This window comes from Ornithorhynchus anatinus, chromosome 4 (genome assembly GCF_004115215.2).
Source record: "Ornithorhynchus anatinus isolate Pmale09 chromosome 4, mOrnAna1.pri.v4, whole genome shotgun sequence".
In the NCBI taxonomy this organism is placed as follows: Eukaryota; Metazoa; Chordata; class Mammalia; order Monotremata; family Ornithorhynchidae; genus Ornithorhynchus; species Ornithorhynchus anatinus.
This window is the reverse complement of record NC_041731.1, coordinates 67,809,320-67,828,726: the sequence shown is the minus strand read 5'-3', so window position 1 is coordinate 67,828,726 and position 19,407 is coordinate 67,809,320.

Genomic DNA, 19,407 nt, shown 5'->3' with positions numbered 1-19,407 from the left:
TGGTGGTGAGAGAGGTTTTACTGCTACCAGGAGGGCTAAAAACAGACCTAGATGGTTAAATTGTAGAAAATATAAAGTGGGGCTCTATTGATTTAGTCTACATAGCAGGCAGAGTACATACATTAAACAACTCCCACAGGACTACCTGTGTAGCTTTCAGATCAAATTCCAGGCCAAGTCAAGATTCAATAAATATCCGAAGAGGATTAATCTATAAGGCTTGAGTAGCCCTGGCTTGTAAAACTGTTTAATTAGGATGCTTTGAGAGCTTCCCTGGTTTTCCTTTTAGGAATAACTTGTTCTGTAATTCCATAAATTGGAATGGAGGTTAGTATTTCATTTTAACATCAATCCCTTGAGCTCTAAAGAGCCCAGAAAACAGATAGAGAGTATCCTCTTGTGATAATGATTAGTGTGTCAGCAAACTAGTAGATCAATATTATTCCATCAGGCCTGCCAGTAAAAAATGAAACATGGGAATACTTAGATTTGGAAACTAACCCCCACAACTCAACAAAAGTAGTCAACCCTATTTTGTTAAAGTGTTAATTACACACACTACAGATAATTTTAGTTGAACAAAATGGAAACAAACTCTGTTCCTCGCTGTACTTCCAGTGTTCCTTAGAACAGATCTATTTTCTAAGAGCTCTGTTGTTAGTGGTTCAAGATAGAGGCTCCTTTACCATTTTTCACATGCTTCTAAGAGCTGTGGGCAGAGCGTATGTCTATCAACTCTGTTGTATTATACTTTCCCAAGCAACTAGTACAGTGCTTGCCACACAAGTGCTCAATAAATACCATGGATTGATTGGAGGAAGACAACCTTACCTAACCAGAGCTGAGAATGAGAGAGGACTCTTATCTTTTGCTTCCAGCACTTATTTCCCCACCACCCCAAGAAAACTCTATGAGCTAGGCTACTTGCAGGATAGCCCCTTTGGGTTGAAAAAAGTAATACAACACTGCCTTTGCTTCCTAGAAAATGTAGTTTCTCTTGTGCTTCGCTATTTCTTTTCAGACTTTTGACCAGATCTCTGATTGGATGATTTGAATTCACAAACAAGCAACAGGTCCTCAATCTCTAAAACTATGCTAGTTTGGGCTAACTGGACAGTAAATTGGATCTGGTGGAGGGTAAAGAGTCAAATAATTTGACCTACCTATATATTGATTTAGAATTCAGTTTTATTCCTCTAGCGTGCTTTCAACTCAACACACTAAGACCATTACTGAAAATCTATTAGTCATAAAGGAACTGTTCTAGAAGCAAGCAAACATGAAAATAAGTAGATGGTTCTGAGTCAACAAATCTTTGTGGATTCTGAGAAGCAGCATGGTCTAATGGAAAGAGCTTAGGCCTGCAAGTCGAGTATCTAATCCTGGTTCTGCCACTTGCCTCTAAGTGACCTTGGGCAAGTAACTTAATTTTGTTGTGCCTCAACTTTCTCATCTGTAAAATGTGGATGAAATACCTGTTTTCCCTCCCTTTTAGACTGAAAATCCTGCACTGTGTTCTGATTCTTTTAAACTAATACTGTACTCTTTCAAATGCTTTATACTGTTCTCTGTACTGGACTCAATACATATTATTGATTGAAAGCTTTCCCTTCTCCCCACCCTCCAGTTGCAAAAAACAAACAAAAAAATGCTGTCCTAGGGAGGTGATTCAAATCCCATGGAGCGACAGAGAGTCACACTGATGAAAAGTGAGCAGTGTTAATAGGGATTCCTTAAAAAAAAATTCTCACCTACACTCTAGAGATTTTAGACATATTTAACCCTAGGTAATCATACTCTTTGGGAGCACAGATGCCTACCTTTACTGTTGAAACCACATTCAGCATTTCAACTCTTTTTTTTTTTTCTTTGCAGGGGGGGTCCTACTTTATCTCATTTTTTGCCTTCATTTGTCTATTCCTATATGTTCTGGAAAGTGTTTTCTATTATCATGGTCTTTTAAGCATTTAAATTGGAAATTGGACTTAGCTACCTCAAGGGCTTGCAAACTATATAATTAGCCACAGAGGAGAATGTCTCCTTTATAGATCACTACACTAAGATTCTGGAAAAGGCTAATGAATGCCAAACCGTTCTGTCTGGATATTGCAGGTTATGAAAAAGACTTGAGTTGAATGGAAATAGAAGCAGTGTTGGAAATACTAAAAGATGTTAGGAGTTGGGAACCAAAAATAAAAATTCTGAAATGCATCCATATGAACGAGGCAGTTACATTCATGTTAAATGTGGAAAGGGAAAAGATTGTTGAAAGAACTATAGTAGTTGATTCTATCTTGATTATTCCAATCTATAACAGCCTGCAGATAAAGTTAATACATTGAAAGAATCTCATAGGATCCATAACTGGCAATATCTGTCAATGTAGTAACAATAATAATGATGATATTTGTTATGCATTAAGGGAGCAGCAGGGTCTACTGGAAAAAAACATGGTCCTAGGAGTCAGAGGATGTGGGTTTTAGTCCTGGCTCCATCACTTGCCTGCTCTGTAACCTTGGGGAAGTAAGTTAACCTATCTGGTCCTCCATTTCCTCACCTGTATATTGGTGGTACAATACCTATTCTCCATCCTCCTTATTTCATTCATTCTTTCATTCAATCATATTTATTGAGTGCTTACTGTGCAGAGTACTGTACTAAGCACCTGGAATGTATAATTTGGCAACAGATAGAGACAATCCCTGCCCAACAATGGGTTCACAGTCTAGAGAAGCAGTGTGGCTCAGTGGAAAGAGCCCGGGCTTGGGAGTCAGAGGTTATGGGTTTGTATCCTGGCTCCACTGCTTGTCAGCTGTGTGACTGTGGGCAAGTCACTTAACTTCTCTGTGCCTCAGTTCCCTTATCTGTAAAACGGGGATGAAGACTGTGAGCCTCATATGGGACAACCTGATTACCCCATATCTACCCCAGCGCTTAGGACAGTGCTCTGCACATAGTAAGCATTTAACAAATACCAACATTATTATTATTATTATCATTATTAAAAGGGGACTGTGAACTCCATGTAGGAGAGAGACTGTTTGTCCTGATTAACTTGTATCTACTACAGCACTTAGTCCAATGCTGTACACATAGTAGGTGCTTGACAAATAACACAGTGCTGGGGAAGATTCAGGATAATAGACCAGATACAGTCCCTCTCAGATCTCACAGCTTATATGATCCAGATTTCTCTTTTTTCAGCCAGAGTCATTCATAAAGAATTGTGTAGTGCAGCAAAAATCATGTTTGACCAGGATAGAGATGTGGGGAGAGAGCCAGTTCACAGGTTCAGTGAGTTCACAAGGGATCTGGGTAACTAATGGGTATATAAAGGGAAACTGTGTTCATTAATATATTCAGTTGTATTTATTGAACACTTACTGTGTGCTAAGTACTAAACTAAATGCTTGGGAAAGTACATCACAACAATAAACAGTGACATTCCCTGCCCACAAAGAGCTTACAGTTTTGGGATAGGGGAGATAGACATCAATACAAATAAGTGAAATTACAGATATGTACATAAGTGCTGTGGGGCTGGTAGTGGGAAAGAGCAAAGGGAGCAAGTCAGGGAGATGCAGAGGGAGTGGGAGATGAGGAAAAGTGGGGTTTAATAGTAATGATATTAGTATTTGTTAAATGCTTAGCATGTGCCAAGACAATCAGGTTGTCTTGTATGGGGTGCTTAGTCTTTATCGCCATTTTCTAGATGAGGTAACAGAGGCACAGAGAAGTGGAGGTGCATGGGCAATGTGGAGGTAGATGGGCAACGACTAGTTTTTTGAGAGGGGGATGACGTCCTGAATATTTTTGTAGAAAAATGATCCAGGCAGCAGAGTGAAGTATGGACTGGAACATATAGAGAGAGAAAGCTGGGTCAGCAAGGAGACTGATGCAGTAATCCACAAGGGATAGGATGTGATTGTATTAACATGGTAGCAGATTGGAAAGTGCAAATTTTAGAGATGTTGTAAAGGTGGGACTGACAAGATTTGGTGATAGATTGAATATGTGGGTTGAATGAGAGAGAGGAGTCAAGGATAACACCAAGATTTTGGATTTGTGAGACAAGAAGGATGGTGGTGCCATCTATAATGATGGGAAAGTCAGGGGGAGGACCAAGTTTGGCTGGGAAAATAAGGAGCTCTGTTTTGGAATGTTGAGTCAGAGGTGATGGGGGGACATCCAAGTAGAGATGACTTGAAGGCAGGAGTAGATGCATGACTGGAGAGAAGAAGAGAGATCAGGGTTGAAGATGTAGATTTGAATATCATCTGCACAGAGGTGGAAATTGAACCCATGGGAGTGAATAAGTTCTCCAAGGGAGTGGGTTTAGATGGATGATAGAAGGGGACCCAGAAGTGAACCTTGAGGGACCCTTTTAGTTAGGGGGTAGGAGGCAGAGGAGAAGCCCACGAAGGAAATTGAGAATGAATAGCCAGGTAGATGAGGAGAACCAGTAGAGAACAGAGTCAGTGATGCCAAGGTTGGATAACATTTCCAGGAGAAGGGGGTGGTCCACAGTGTCAAAGGCAGCTGAGAGGACCAGGAGGATTAGGATGGAGTAGAGGCCATTGGATTTGGCAAGAAGGAGATTGGTGACCTTTGAGAGGATGGTTTCTGTGGAGTGAAGGGGATGGATCACTGAAATGAAATAGTACAGTGTCTGGCACATAGTAAATGCCTAACAAATACTAAGTGCTGGGGTGGTAGATGCAAGATAATGAGATTGGACACAATCCATGTCCTACATGGAGCTCACAGACTTAATCCCCAGTATACAGATGAGGGAGCTGAGGCACAGAGAAGTTGTGACTTTCATGAGGTCATACCATAAGCAAGTGTTGGAGCCAGCCTTATTCATTCAGTAGTATTTATTGAGCGCTTACTATGTGCAGAGCACTGTACTAAGTGCTTGGGATGAACAAGTCGGCAACAGATAGAGACAGTCCCTGCCGTTTGACGGGCTTACAGTCTAATCAGCCTTAGAACCCAGACCCTTCTGACTCCCAGGCCCGTGCTCTCTATCCACTAAGCCAAACTGTTGTAATATGGCCTAGGGGAAAAAGCTCAGGCCTGGTGTCATGTGACCTGTGTTCTAATCCTGGGTCTGTCACTGTTCTTCTGTGTGACCTTGGGCAAGTGATTTACATTCACTTTGCCTCATCTACTGGGTGAGATAGTCCTCTGCACCCAATAAGTACTCCAAAAATATTACTGATCAAATGAAGATTGAAATCTCACTTTTCAAATTCTTCCGGGCCAAGGTTTTGTCGGCGGTAACATTGTCATGCAGAACACTGAAGCATCTGTGTTTCTGTTTTGTACGTGTGATTTAGGAATGAACAATAGACCAGCATTTTTGTGGTGATTTACTTGTTCTATTTATGGAACAGGATAGAGAAACCTGAACTGGCAACATAATGGTCATTCTAATCTCATTTCCCATTTTCTTCATTTCTTCTCATTGAGAGACCCACATCTGAGGTCGTTTTGTTTCACTTTCAATCAACTGTATTTATCAAGCGCTGTGTGCTGAGAACTCGACTAAGCACTTCACAGACTACAATTTAAGAGTTGTTAGACACGGCCCCTGCCCTCAAGGAGTTTAGGCATGAATATGAACAAATTATTGAACTCTGTAGGTAAGTCTTTAGAGCTGAGGGTGGGGTGAATAGAGGGTATAAATTCAAGTATAAGGGCAGCACAGAGGGGAGAGACACTAGGGGAAATGAGGGCTTAGTTTACTAGCAAATCCTTGGGACTTGAATTCAATTTTAATTTGCTGAATTCATGTGTGAAATGAAACGGTTTAGGAGTCAAAGGGAATTTAATCTTGATCAGTAGCTAAACTGTGACTCCCCTATTCTCCCCCCACCCTCATGAGTAGCCTGTTCCTGTTAACTTTTTTTTTTTTAAGTAGGGTTGCTAGTAGGCAACTTTAAGTGAAGGCTAATATATCCTATCAGTTGTGATCTCCCTAAAATTTCCCCTGCCCCTTCTTCAACTCTCTGATCTTTCCCAGCAGTATCTTAAGAGATCTCCTGCTTTCTCTCAAAATCTACCTCCTCCACCTATGGATCTCACCCCATCACCTCACACCTTATTAAAGTACTTGCCCCCTCCTTTCTGCCCCGCCATCTTCAACTTTTTGCTTTCATTCTCTTGTCTCCCCTATCCTAAATAATCCCTCCCTTGACCTCACAGATACTCCAGTTATCACCCCATATCCCTCCTACCATTTTCCAAACTCCATGAATGAGTTGTCTACACCCTTTGCCTCTAATTCCTTTCCTCCAGTTTTACCCAGTTAGGAAGCAGTGAGGCTCAGTGGAAAGAGCCTGGGCTTCAGAGTCAGAGGTCATGGGTTCGACTCCCGGCTCTGCCACTTGACAGCTGTGTGACTGTGGGCAAGTCACTTAACTTCTCTGTGCCTCAGTTACCTCATCTGTAAAATGGGGATTAACTGTGAGCCCCACGTGGGACAATCTGATTACCCTATATCAGTGCTTAGAACAGTGCTCTGCACATAGTAAGTGCTTAACAAATGCCAACATTATTATTATTATTATTACCCTTGACCCCTGCCAATATGGCTTCTCCACCCTTTATTCCAAAGTAACTTCCCTCTCAAAGGTCACAAATTGTCTCCATCTTGCCCTATCCAAAGACTTCACAGACATTGTCCTCTCTTGGTTCTCTTGCTATCACTCTAACTGGTCTTCTCCCATCTGCTAACAGTTGGAGTTCCTCAAGGATCAGCTTTGGGTCCCCTTCTATCCTCCATCGACATGCACTCCCATGGCAAACTCATTCGCTCCCATAGCTTTTACTTCCATCTCTACCCAGATGATTCCCAAATCACATCTCCAACTCTGATCTCTCTTCTCGGCAGTCTCACATTTCCTCCTGCCTGCTTACTTGCATGTCCCAGTGACACTTCAAATTTAACATGTCCATAAAGGACTCCTTATCTTCACACCCAAATTTTGTCTTCCCCAATTTTGCTGTCACTGTAGACAGCACCACCTGCTTTTCTGTCTCACAAGCCTGTGACCTAGGTCATTATTCTTGACTCATCTCTCTAATTCAACCACACATACAATCTGTCACTAAATCCTGTCAATTTAACCTTCACAAAATCTCTAAAATCCACCCTTTCCTCTCCATCCAAACTGCTACCATGTTAATCCAAGCACTTACCCTATCTGACTTTGATTACTGTATCAGCTTTCTTGCTGACCTCCCTGCCTACTGTCTTCTCTCCACTCAAGTCCAAATTTCACTCTGCTGCCTGGATCATTTTTCTACAAAATCATTCCGCCCGTGTTTCTCCATTCCTCAAGAAATCCACTGATTTCTGATCTTTCTCTAATAAAATATAAACTCCTTGACTTTAACCTAGAACTAATCATCTACACTCGCTGCCTCAGATTCCTCAACTCCAACTCTCTCTCAACTCCAACTCTCTCCTGGATCCCCTCCAATCTGGTTTCTGTCCCCTCCACTCCACAGAAACTGCCCTCTCAAAAGTCACCAATGACCTCCTTCTTGCCAAATCCAGTGGCTCCTACTCTATCCTAATCCTCCTCAACCTCTTAGCTGCCTTTGACACTGTCGACCATCCCCTTCTCCTCAACACATTATCCAACATTGGCTTCAAGGACTCCGTCCTGTCCTGGTTCTCCTCTTATCTCTCTGGCCATTCATTCTCTGCCTCCTTCGCGAGATCCTCCTTCCCTTCCATCCCCTAACTGTAGGGGTTCCTCAAGGGTCGGTTCTTGGTCCCCTTATGTTCTCCATCTATACTCACTCCCTTGGTGAACTGATTTGCTCCCACAGCTTCAACTATCATCTCTATGCAGATGAGACCCAAATATACTCTACTCCCCTGTTCTCTCTCCCTCCCTCCAGGCTTGTATCTCCTCCTGCCTTCAGGTCATCTCCACCTGATGTCTGCCCACCACCTAAAACTCACCATGTCCAAGACTGAGTTCCTTATTGATCCCAAACTCTGTCCTCTCCCTGAATTTCCTGTCACCGTAGATGGCACTACCATCCTTCCCATCAAACAAGGCCACAATCTTGGTGTCATTCTTGACTCTTCTCTCTGATTCACCCCACACATCCAATTCTTCAACAAAACATGCAGGTCTCACCCTCCCAATATCACCAAGATCCGCCCTTTCCTCTCCATCCAAACTGCTACCTTGCTGGTAAAATCTCTCATAATATCCCAACTGGATTATTGCATCAGCCTCCTCTCATCTCCCATCCTGTCTCTCCCTCCTTCAGTCTATTCTTCACTCAGCTGCCCGGATTCTCTTTCTACAGAAACGCTCTGGGCATGTCACTCCCCTCCTCAAAAACCTCCAGTGGTTTCCTATCAACCTTCGTATGAAGCAAAAACTCCTCACTCTTGGCTTCAGAGTTCTCCATTCCCTTGCCCCCTTCTACCTCACTTTCCTTCTCTCTTTCTACAGCCCACACCATACACCCCACTCCTCTGCCACTCACCTCTCACTGTGCCTTGTTCTCGCCTGTCTTGCCATCGACCCCTGGCCTATATCCTACCTCTCACCTGGAATGCCCTCCCTTCTCACATCTGCCAAACTAACTCTCTTCCCCTCTTCAAAGCCCTACTGAGCGCTCACCTTCTCCGGGAGACCTTCTCAGACTGAGCCCTCCCTTTCCCTCTGCTCCTCCTCTCCTCCCCATTCCCCCCAACTGCCTCCCTCTGCTCTACCCTATTCCCCTCCTCCCAGCACTCATGTATATATTTGTACATATTTATCACTCTTTCATTAATGGTGTGTAAATATCTCTGATTCTACTTATCTATTTTGTTGGTATTGATGCCGGTCTACTTGTTTTGTTGTCAGTCTCCCCCTTCTAGACTGTGAGTCTGTTGTTGGGTAGGGATTATTTCTATCTGTTGTGGAAATGTACTTTCCAAACACTTAGTGCAGTGCTCTGTACAAAGTAAGCACTCAATAAATACGATTGAATGAATGAAAGAATATTAGCTTTAAAACACTCAATCACCTTGCTGCTCTTCTACTGAAACCCAGCCTGCACATTTCACTCCTCTGCCAACCTACTCACTGTACCTCAGTCAAATCTGTCTCACTGCTGACTTCTTACCCACCTTCAGCCTCTGGGCTGAAATGCCCTTCCTCTTCATATCTGACAGATAATCACTCTCCCCATCTTCAAAGCTTCACTGAAGGCATATCTTCTCCAAGAGGTCTTCTCTGACTTACCCCTTATTTCCTCTTCCCCATTCCCTTCTGCATCACTCTTGCATTTGGATTAGCTCCCTTTATTCACCCTTCACTCAGCCCCACAGCACTTATTTACATATACAGATTTTATTTGCATTTACATTAATGTGTCTGTTTCCCCCTCAAGACTGTAAGCTCGTTGTGGGCAGGGAACATGTCTAGGACAGTTATGTTGTATGTTGTCTCCCAAGTGCTTAGTACATAGTTCTGCAAACAGTAAGCTCTCAATAAATATGATTGAACCTTTACAGTAAAAACTGAATACCATTTTTTACTTTCCCAACCTGATGTATATGCTTTTTTCCCCTTAAATGTGATATGCAAGCACCCCTTATAGACTATAAGCTCATTGTGGGCAGAAAATGTCTACTAATTCTATTTTATTGTACTCTCCCAAGCATTAATGTAAGCCCGTCAATGGGCAGGGATTGTCTCTATCTGTTGCCGAATTGTACATTCCAAGTGCTTAGTACAGTGCTCTGCACATAGTAAACGCTCAGTAAATACTATCGAATGAATGAATGTAGTGCTCTGCACTTAGTGCTCATTAAATACCATTGACTGATTTTTTTTTCACCTCATCTTTTCCAGATAGTATCTCTGTTTTGCTTCCATGCTCTTTTCCATTAGAATGCTGATCATTATGTTATTACTTGGCAGTGATATTTTGGATTTCCTCTTATAAGAATCTTTATACTGATATCTTGGATTTTTCAAGATGTGTTGCTAGGTAGAATTCTGTCGTCTTCAATTTTCTGCCAGTATTTTTTAATCTCCACAATTTCAACAGATGGTCTTTGTTTATGGGTTTAGACAAATTGAGAATGTGCTACGGTTTCTTTTGTTAGTGTGTCTAGTCTCCATTTTCTACAAGTCATATAACCTGCCTTCACCTCAGTTGCCTCATTTATAAAATGGAGGTAGCAGCCCCAACCCTTTGTATCTGGGATGTCGGGAGGAGTATCTAATAAAAAGAATTAAGCACTTTGCATAAATCATTACTGTAGAAATTGTTATAGTGAAAAAGCGATTTTCCAGTGTCTGTCATCTGAGTCGACAAGTTATTAAAACTAAGATTCACTTGGCTAATTCAATAACTTGAGTAACCCAATAGCAGGATTTTGCTTAATTTTTCAGTGTTACAGTGTGATTTAAAAGAAATAATTTAGCCTCTCAATTCAGTCTGGCTTTCTTATTGAGGGTGTGAGGGGTCCTTGAAACATACAGTGAATTGTTGGGGCCAATACAAAATTGATTCCTCATAGGAATTCAAACTGTAAGCTTCACAGGTGCAATCAGTCTGAACTTTCCCCAATTCTCCTATAAACACCAGCCTGGCTAAAGATTATAGTGGGTGCTGATTATATATAACAGTTTAAAAGGCAGAAATGTTTATTAACATTAAAAAAAAGAAGTCACTACTGGGTCAGAGAAGGTTCTGTCCAGGTGTCAAATCATTTTTTTTAAATGTTGTTTTGTTTTTAAACTTTTAGGGAAGTTGCATGGCCTAGGAGTCATATAATCTGGGTTCTAATTCTGGCTAGGCCCAATGCCTGCTGTGTGATGTGGGGCAAGTCACTTAACTTCTCTGAACTTCAGTTTTCTCATCTCTAATGTGGGGATTAATACCTCTTCTCCCTCCTACTTAAACTGTGAGCCCCATGTGGGGCAGAGAGTGCATCCAAGCTGATTATCTTGTATCTATCCCAGCTCTTGTTACATTTGGCACAAAGTAAGCACTTCACAATTACTCATATTCTTATTCTTATCAGAATGCTATGCTTAACAACCTTCCCTATAACAACCAAAATTCTAAGATTTTGTAAGTAATAATATTGTTAATATTCTATTTAATGAACCAAATCCTCTCCTTTGCATCTAGAAGATAGCATTTCAAGCTCTCAAGTGTTGTGGGGAGAGAGGATTCCTCTTTAAAACTCATGCATTCACTTTCTATACGAAGGGCCTCTATTAAGTTCTGGGGCAGGTTCAAATTAATCAGGTTGGACGCAGTCCCTGTCCCACAAGAGTCTCACCATTTAAGTAGAAAGGAGAGTAGGTATTGCATCCCTATTTTGCCAGTGAGGGAAATGAGGCATAGAAAAGTTAAGTGATTGCTCAGTGTCACACAGACAAATGGCAGTGCCAGAATTAGAACACAGATCCCCTGACTCCCAGGCCCGTGCTTTATCCACTATGCCATGCTGTTTCTCTGAAAGAGCATGGGCCTGGGAGTCATAAGGTCATGGGTTCTAATCCTGTCTCTGCCACATGTCTGCTGTGTGACCTTGGGCAAGTCATTTCACTTCTCTGTGTCTCAGTTGCCTCATCTATAAAAGGGGGATTAAGACTAAGAGACCCATGTGGATCAGGGACTGTGTCCAACCTGATTTGCTTGTATCCAACCCCAGTGCTTAGTACAATGCCTGCACAAAGTACATACTTAAATACCATTATCATTATTATTCTACTAGGACATGGTGCTAGTAGAAGGAGATGAGGGAGGAGCAGGCAGTGTAGTTGCTTTCTCTGGTGAATAAGCTTAAAATTGAAAATATTTGTGTGTTTCTACCAGAAACTCTGTTATATTAGCTAATAAACTGACTTTGACACTTCATTAAATACTATTTCATTACCTTCCTTTCCTATGATGAATGGAACATCATTATTTCATTATTGCTTTAAACTAAAGAATGCAAATCCGAGTAGTATGTCTAATTAAGCAACAATAAACAATTTCCATTACCTTAGTTCCCTTTTTGTCTTTTTCCTTTTCTAACTGGCCTTAAAAAGAGTTCGGCGGGAATGGTACTGGACACCATGTCCAAGAGAAGCGAAATCAGTATGGAACTGATATAACGGTGGTGTGGAATTTTGGCGGCTGCTTTCTTGCCTCTTTGAATTCAGTATTCTGCTCTCTCTCCTTCCCTTCCTCCTTGCTATAAACTCAGGCTAAATTAAAGCCATAAGTACAATTTTGAAAAGAAGCCTTTGCAGCATGATGTGAGGGAGGCAGCATAGCATAATGATAGAGCATAGGGCTGGGAGTAAGAAGGTCATGGGTTCTAATCTCAACTCTGCCACTTGTCTTCTATGTGAACTTGGGCAAGTTACTTTACTTCTCTGTGCCTATTACCTCATCTGTAAAATGGGGATTGAGTCTGTGAGCCCCATGTGGAACAGGGACTGTGTCCAACCCGATTTGGTTGTATGCACTCCAGTGCTTAGTACAGTGTCTGGTGCATAATAACCATTTAAATGCCATTATTATTGTTATTATCATTATTATTATCCTCATGCTGTTTTTGGAGATACTGCACTGCTTGGGCCTAAAACATATTTCTTCCTCAGGATATTCAATCCAAATTGGCACACAAGCATGACAGTTTTAGCAGTGGGGTTAAAGACAAAAGGAAGAGAAATGACTGGATTCATTCACTCATTTATTGAGGACTTATTATGTGCAGAGCACTGTTCTAAGCACTTGGGGGAGAGTTCAATACAACAATAAACAAACACATTCCCTTCCCACAGACAGCTTACAGTCTGGAGGGGGAGACAGACGTCAATGCAAATAAAATACAAGTTTATGTAAGTGCTTTGGGGCTGGGGGGGAGGGGGAGAAAAAATATAGACTGCATCTATAGGGGTGGTTCCAGAGCACAAATGAGGTATAGCAACTTGATTTAACCACTACTACTTACTAACTAACCACTACTATTTATAATGATGGTATTTGTTAAGCACTTACTATGTGCAAAACACTGTTCTAAGGGCTGGGAGGCATACAAGGTGATGAGGTTGTCCCACATGGGGCTCACAGTCTTAATTCCCATTTTACAGATGAGGTAACTGAAATACAGAGAAGTGAAGTGACTTGCCCCAAGTCACATAGCAGTGTGGCTCAGAGAAGCAGTGTGGCTCAGTGGAAAGAGCAAGGGCTTTGGAGCAGAGTTCATAGGTTCGAATCCCGGCTCGGCTACTTGTCAGCTGTGTGACTTTGGGCAAGTCACTTAACTTCTCGGTGCCTCAGTTACCTCATCTGTAAAATGGGGATTAAGACTGTGAGCCCCACGTGGGACAACCTGATTCCCCTGTGTCTACCCCAGCGCTTAGAACAGTGCTTGGGACATAGTAAGCGCTTAACAAATACCAACATTATTATTACATAGCTGACAAGTGGCGGAGCTGGGATTAGAACCAATGACTGCCTCCCAAGCCAGGGCTCTTTCTCTTAACTACTGTTTAGCTAACCACTACTATTTATCCCTATTACTTGATCAGAAAGTTGTATATGGAGACATGACACCTTGTTCAGTGTTATTCTTGTCTGTCTTCATGTTGATATTTACATATGATCCACGGACAAAGCCACTGCAAAGTACTGACAAAAGGAAGTGTCTTGATGAGTGACAATAATTTGAATTGAAATATGCTTTCATAATGGCAGTCACTAATCTGAAATTGATGCTCTGATGTAAGGTGCCTGGGTTCCTCTATTTTTAGAAATGAAAACCATATGTAGTGTCTGAGTTGATTTTTGCCTTTGGATTGTCTACAGCTCAGTCTTGCGTTCCTCACTTTTCGAGCATGAAGTCTTGACATTTTATTCACAGAACTGCACTAGACTATTGACTGCAAGCTCCTGGTGGGCAGGGATTATGTCCATCAATTCTGTTGTATTCTCCCAAACATTTAATACTGTGTTCTGCATGCAGCAAGTACTCAGTAAATGCCGCTGATTGATGCAGACTCTAAGTATTACATGGGACTGATTCAATCTGAAAGGGCAGCCACAAATATGTCTGTGGAGGCACTTCTCCTGGATGCCTGTATGATTAATCAATCATATTCATTGAGAACTAAACTGTGTGTAGAGTATGGTATTAAGGAGGAGCTTGCAGTTCAAAGGAGGAGTTTATAGAGTAAGATCCTTGAGATGGGAAGATGTCTACCAACTCTGTTTATTGTACTCTCCCAAAGACTTAGAACAGTGTTCCACACAGAGTTAGCACTCAAGAAATATCATTAATTGATATGGTGTTGAATAAGGTCAGCTGTGTGACTGTGGGCAAGTCACTTAACTTCTCTGTGCCTCAGTTCCCTCATCTGTAAAATGGGGATTAAGACTGTGAGCCCCACGTGGGACAACCTGATTCCCCTGTGTCTACCCCAGCGCTTAGAACAGTGCTCGGCACATAGTAAGCGCTTAATAAATACCAACATTATTAAGGAATTTGGCATAGATGGGCTGAGCACTATACAGACAAGGAATGTGACTTAATGCATAGTGCACCATCCTGGGAGTCAGGAAATTTCAGTTCAAATCTCGTCTCTGGAACATGACTGTTGTGTAACCTTAGGCAAATCACTTAACTTCTCTGTGCCAGGTACATAATCTGTAAAATTAAATCCCATTCCCTCCTATTTAAACTGTAAGCCCCATGTGGGACAGGGACTCTGACTCAACCTGAGTATCCACCACAGCACTTTGTGTAGTTCTTGGCACATAGTAAGGACTTATCACTTCTTTTTTTTTTAATTTTTACTTATGTTGGATTATAGTTCAACACATTTGCCTTGGGATTTGTAAAAATGACAGTATTCCTAGACACATTTGTAAGACAACCAAGTATTTAGCAAACCTCACCTCTGTCAAGGACCTGCTGAGGTGAAAGTCAGTGGTTACTGAATCCCCCCACCTTGATACATACTTTTTTTTCAGGATTTATTGAAAAGACATCCATGTTGTTCCATGAATTAATAGGTTAATTAGGAAATCAGTATTTTGGGAAAACTCATAGTAGTCATACTGAGTTGGGGGTTTTGGCTTCACTATAAGGTCAGATCTGTTTGCTAAATTTTGATTCTATCTTTTATTCCTCAGCCTTCTGAGACCTATTTCAGTGGAAAGAGCATGGGCTTTGGAGTCAGAGGTCATGAGTTCGAATCCCAGCTCTGCCACTTGTCAGCTGTGTGACTGTGGGCAAGTCACTTAACTTCTCTGGGCCTCAGTTCCCTTATCTGTAAAATGGGGATGAAGACTGTGAGCCCCACGTGGGACAACCTGATTCCCCTGTGTCTACCCCAGCGCTTAGAACAGTGCTCTGCACATAGTAAGCGCTTAACAAATACCAACATCACTGACCATGTGCCAAGCACTGTTCTAAGCACTGGAGTAGATCCAAGGTAATCAGGTCAGGCACAGTCCCTGGCCCATATGGAGCTTACAATCCAAGTACTGAATCCTCATTTTAGAGTTGAGGAAACTAAGGCGTAAAGAAGGTAAGTGACTTACCCAAGATTACACAGCAGGCAAGTAATGGAGTAGAACCGAGGTCCCCTGAGTCCTATGCCGGGGCTCTTTCCACTAGACCAGGCTGCTGTTTTCTTTTAATGGCAAGTTTCACTTAAATCAATATGTTTCTCAATTCCAAAGATGCATTTGCTGATTCAGTTGCATTTCAGTCTCCTGGAACTTGTGAATATTTAGAGAAATAATACAAATTATTCTGATAAATTTGAAGGAATTCCTGCTTAAGGTTTGCTTTCAACCATTGTGACTTTCTCTCAGGTGTTTTATAAAGATACACATTCAATTTTTTTTATTATATCCAGTACTTATCCTATCAAAACGTTCTCCCAGGCATACTTACAACTTGACAAAATCAGGTACTCACTCAAAATACCATTTGTGCTCCACTGGAAACTTCATTCTTCTATGGAACTGGCAGTAGTGGCAACATTCACTTGCATTCCCATCCTCAGAATTATCAAACAGCAGCAAATACATTCCCATGTTCTTCCCTGGGCAAATATTGCTATTGGTAGTAGTAATGGAATTTATTAAATGCTTACTATATGCTAAACACTGTGGTAGATACAAGCTAATCAGATTAGACCCATCCCTTTTCCACATAAGATTCACAGTCTAGGGAAAACAAGTAATTGAATCCCCATTTTACTGATGAGAAAACCAAGACACACAGAAGTTGTGACTTTCTCAAGATCACCTAGCAAGCAAGTGGAATTAGAATCCAAGTCCTTTGACTCCCAGGCCCGTGATCTTTCTAATAGACCATGCTGTCTGCCTGTCTCTCTTTTTAAAAATCTTTTTATGGTATTTGTTAAGCACTTTTAGGTGCCAGTGCTAGGCTGAAGAGATAACATTAACAAGCTAATCAGGTTGGTCCCAGTCCTTGTCCCACATGGGGCTAATGGTCTATGTAGGAGGTAGAATAGATGAGGTAACTGAGATTTAGAGAAGTTAAGTGACTTGCCAAAGTCACAGAGTCGACAAGTGGTAGAAGCGTGGCTCAGTGGAAAGAGCACAGGCTTTGGAGTTAGAGGTCATGAGTTCGAATCTCAGCTCTGCCACTTGTCAGCTGTGTGACTGTGGGCAAGTCACTTAACTTCTCTGGGCCTCAGTTACCATCTGTAAAATCTGTAAAATCGGGATTAAGACTGTGAGCCCCACGTGGGACAACCTGATTCCCCTGTGTCTACCCCAGCGCTTAGAACAGTGCTCTGCACATAATAAGCGCTAAACAAATACCAACATTATTAGAGCTGGGATTCCCATCTCTACTCTTTCCACTAGGCCACAGTGCTTCCATCTTTCTCCACTTCACTCTCAAGCTCCACCCTTCTATTGCCTCAGAGCCCTCATCCCACTTGAACCTATCAGCCTATGATGGGACTCCTTTGTAAAAATCCCAAACTGGTCTTTAATCACCTAGCTAGCTGTTTGTTCCATCCTCTGTCTTCCCAGAGATTAAGTATAATTGCTCAGAAGTAGTATACGGTAAAGCAGCACAGCCATCTGTGAAAAATTGCCATAAATTTCCTACGTTTTCTCAGAACAACAAACCTTACAGGCGGATGTTCTCACCTAAGGTAAGTGCCCTGATTAAGAGAGAATTTGTTTATGATAATAAACATGGTTTAATATTTCTTGAGTTGCAGAAGCCTGGCCCATTTCCTTTTTTCCACTAGTGGTTTTAACCAGTTATGAGAGTGCTGTTGTGATGTGAAGAGCAATTTGTTTTCTCCCTGGGGACTGAACTAGAAATATTTCACAGGCACCTCTTCTCATTAAGGGTTTAGACCAGATTTTCAAATCTGTGATTACTCTGACAAAATCCAAATCCTTTCAAGTCCTGAGGTGGTTTGGCAGAAAGAAGCAACATAAAAAAATCTTAAAATAACAAGAAAATAAACTTGAAACCACCACTGCATCCCTACTTTCCTCTGTGTGCATGACCAGTTAACCTAATATGTTTGAGTCTCAAATACCGGAAGTATGTGACTAACTCGATTATCCTTTGTCTATCCCTGTGTTTAGTACTGTGCTTGGCACACACAGAGTGCTTAATATATGCCACAGTTATTAAATCCAGAAATCATTTTAATGATCAAAATCTCTGCCAGGGTATAAACAATTCAGTATCTCTGAAGATAGAGAAGCAATGTAGCCTAGTGGAAAGAGCACAGGCCTGGGAGTCAGAGAACCTGTGTTATAATCCTGTGTCTGCTGTATGACCTTGGCCAAGTCACTTAACATCTTTGTGCCTCAGTTCCCTCAGCCGTAAAATGGGGACCCAATCCTACTCCCTCTTACTCTGACTGCAAGCCCCATGTGGGACAGGGCCTGTGTCCAACCTGACTAACTTATATCTACCCCCATGCTTAGAACAGTGCTTGACAAATAGTAAGCACTTAACAAGTACCATTGAAATAATAATAACAGACGTGCCCAAAATGTGGCTTTCTGCCAAAGGTTTTAAGGTGATATCAAATTTATACCTTCAAATGGGCATAATTGGCCCAGCTTCCCCCCTCCTCCCGCCCCCTCAACCAACCACCACCACCAAATCTTTTTATTTTGCACGTATTCTCCTCATTTGTGATATCTGGATAGTTACAAAAGGAAGAGGAAGTTTGAGAAAATTATTATAGTGCTCCATTTTCCACAGGATTAAGAGGCTTCTCCTGAGTAAATTAGGTCTTTAAAGGTGTGTGTGTATGTGTGCGTAGGTAGAACTTTTCAGGGCAATAAGCAACGTTATCAGATTTAATGCAACCTCCAAAGCTGCCTAATTTATGACCAGGAAGTAGCTTAGTTGTTGGAAGAATAACTGACACACTTCACATTGTTTTCATTTAACACTTACATGCAGGAAGACAAGCCCTTTGAGAAAGGTAAATGACTAGGAAGTAGCAGAAGTTAAAGAGATAGACACAGAATGTGTTGAGTGAGAAGGGGAAGGAATGGACTTGAAGGACAGTGAGATGGAGAGGAAGGCTGATAATTTATTTCCCTTTATTTCGTCTCCTTCAGCTAGCCTCCTCTCCATTTACATATTAAGGTATGACTTACCCCCACAGGAATCCTTAGCACACCAAGCTACTACTCATTGTACCTCAGTCTTTTCTCTTACTGACCCCTTGCTTACGTCCTTTCTTCTGTCTCCAACTCCCTGCTCCTTTGAATCCAACGGGTCACCACTCTCCCCATCTTTGAAGCCCTACTAAAATTATATCTCCTCCAAGAAGACTAACCTCTAATTTCCCCACCCTATTCTCCCTACTTTCTGTGTCACCTTTGCAAGTGACACATTTATACCCTCCCCATCCCCAGAGCATTTAGGTATATATCCTTAAATGCTACTGTTTTCTCTATCAGTATTTTATTTCAACATCTGTCTCCTCAACTGTACTGTAAGTTCCTGGAAGACAGGGATCATGTCTACCAACTGTATTGTATTATAATCTCCCAAGCACTTAATACAGTGTGCTTCGCAAAGTAAGCACTAAATAAATACTACTGACTGAGTGACCTGTCACCAAATATCATGGCTCAGAAGCAGCCCATATGTTGAGGGACCTGAGAGGGGAGTACAAATACTGTGGAGCCAAGGTGTGGGTTAGGGGTCCCCCCATGCCATGATCTTGGTTCTGTAGATTTCCACAAAGAACCTTGTTGTGTTCATGATTCCATCAAATGTATTGTAGATAAAATACTATATATCTGTTGCTTCTTTGTCAGCAGAGGCACATACAATGTTCTTTAGTGCTTTTCATGGCCACCCTAACTGGAAACATTTTGAAACTGACACAC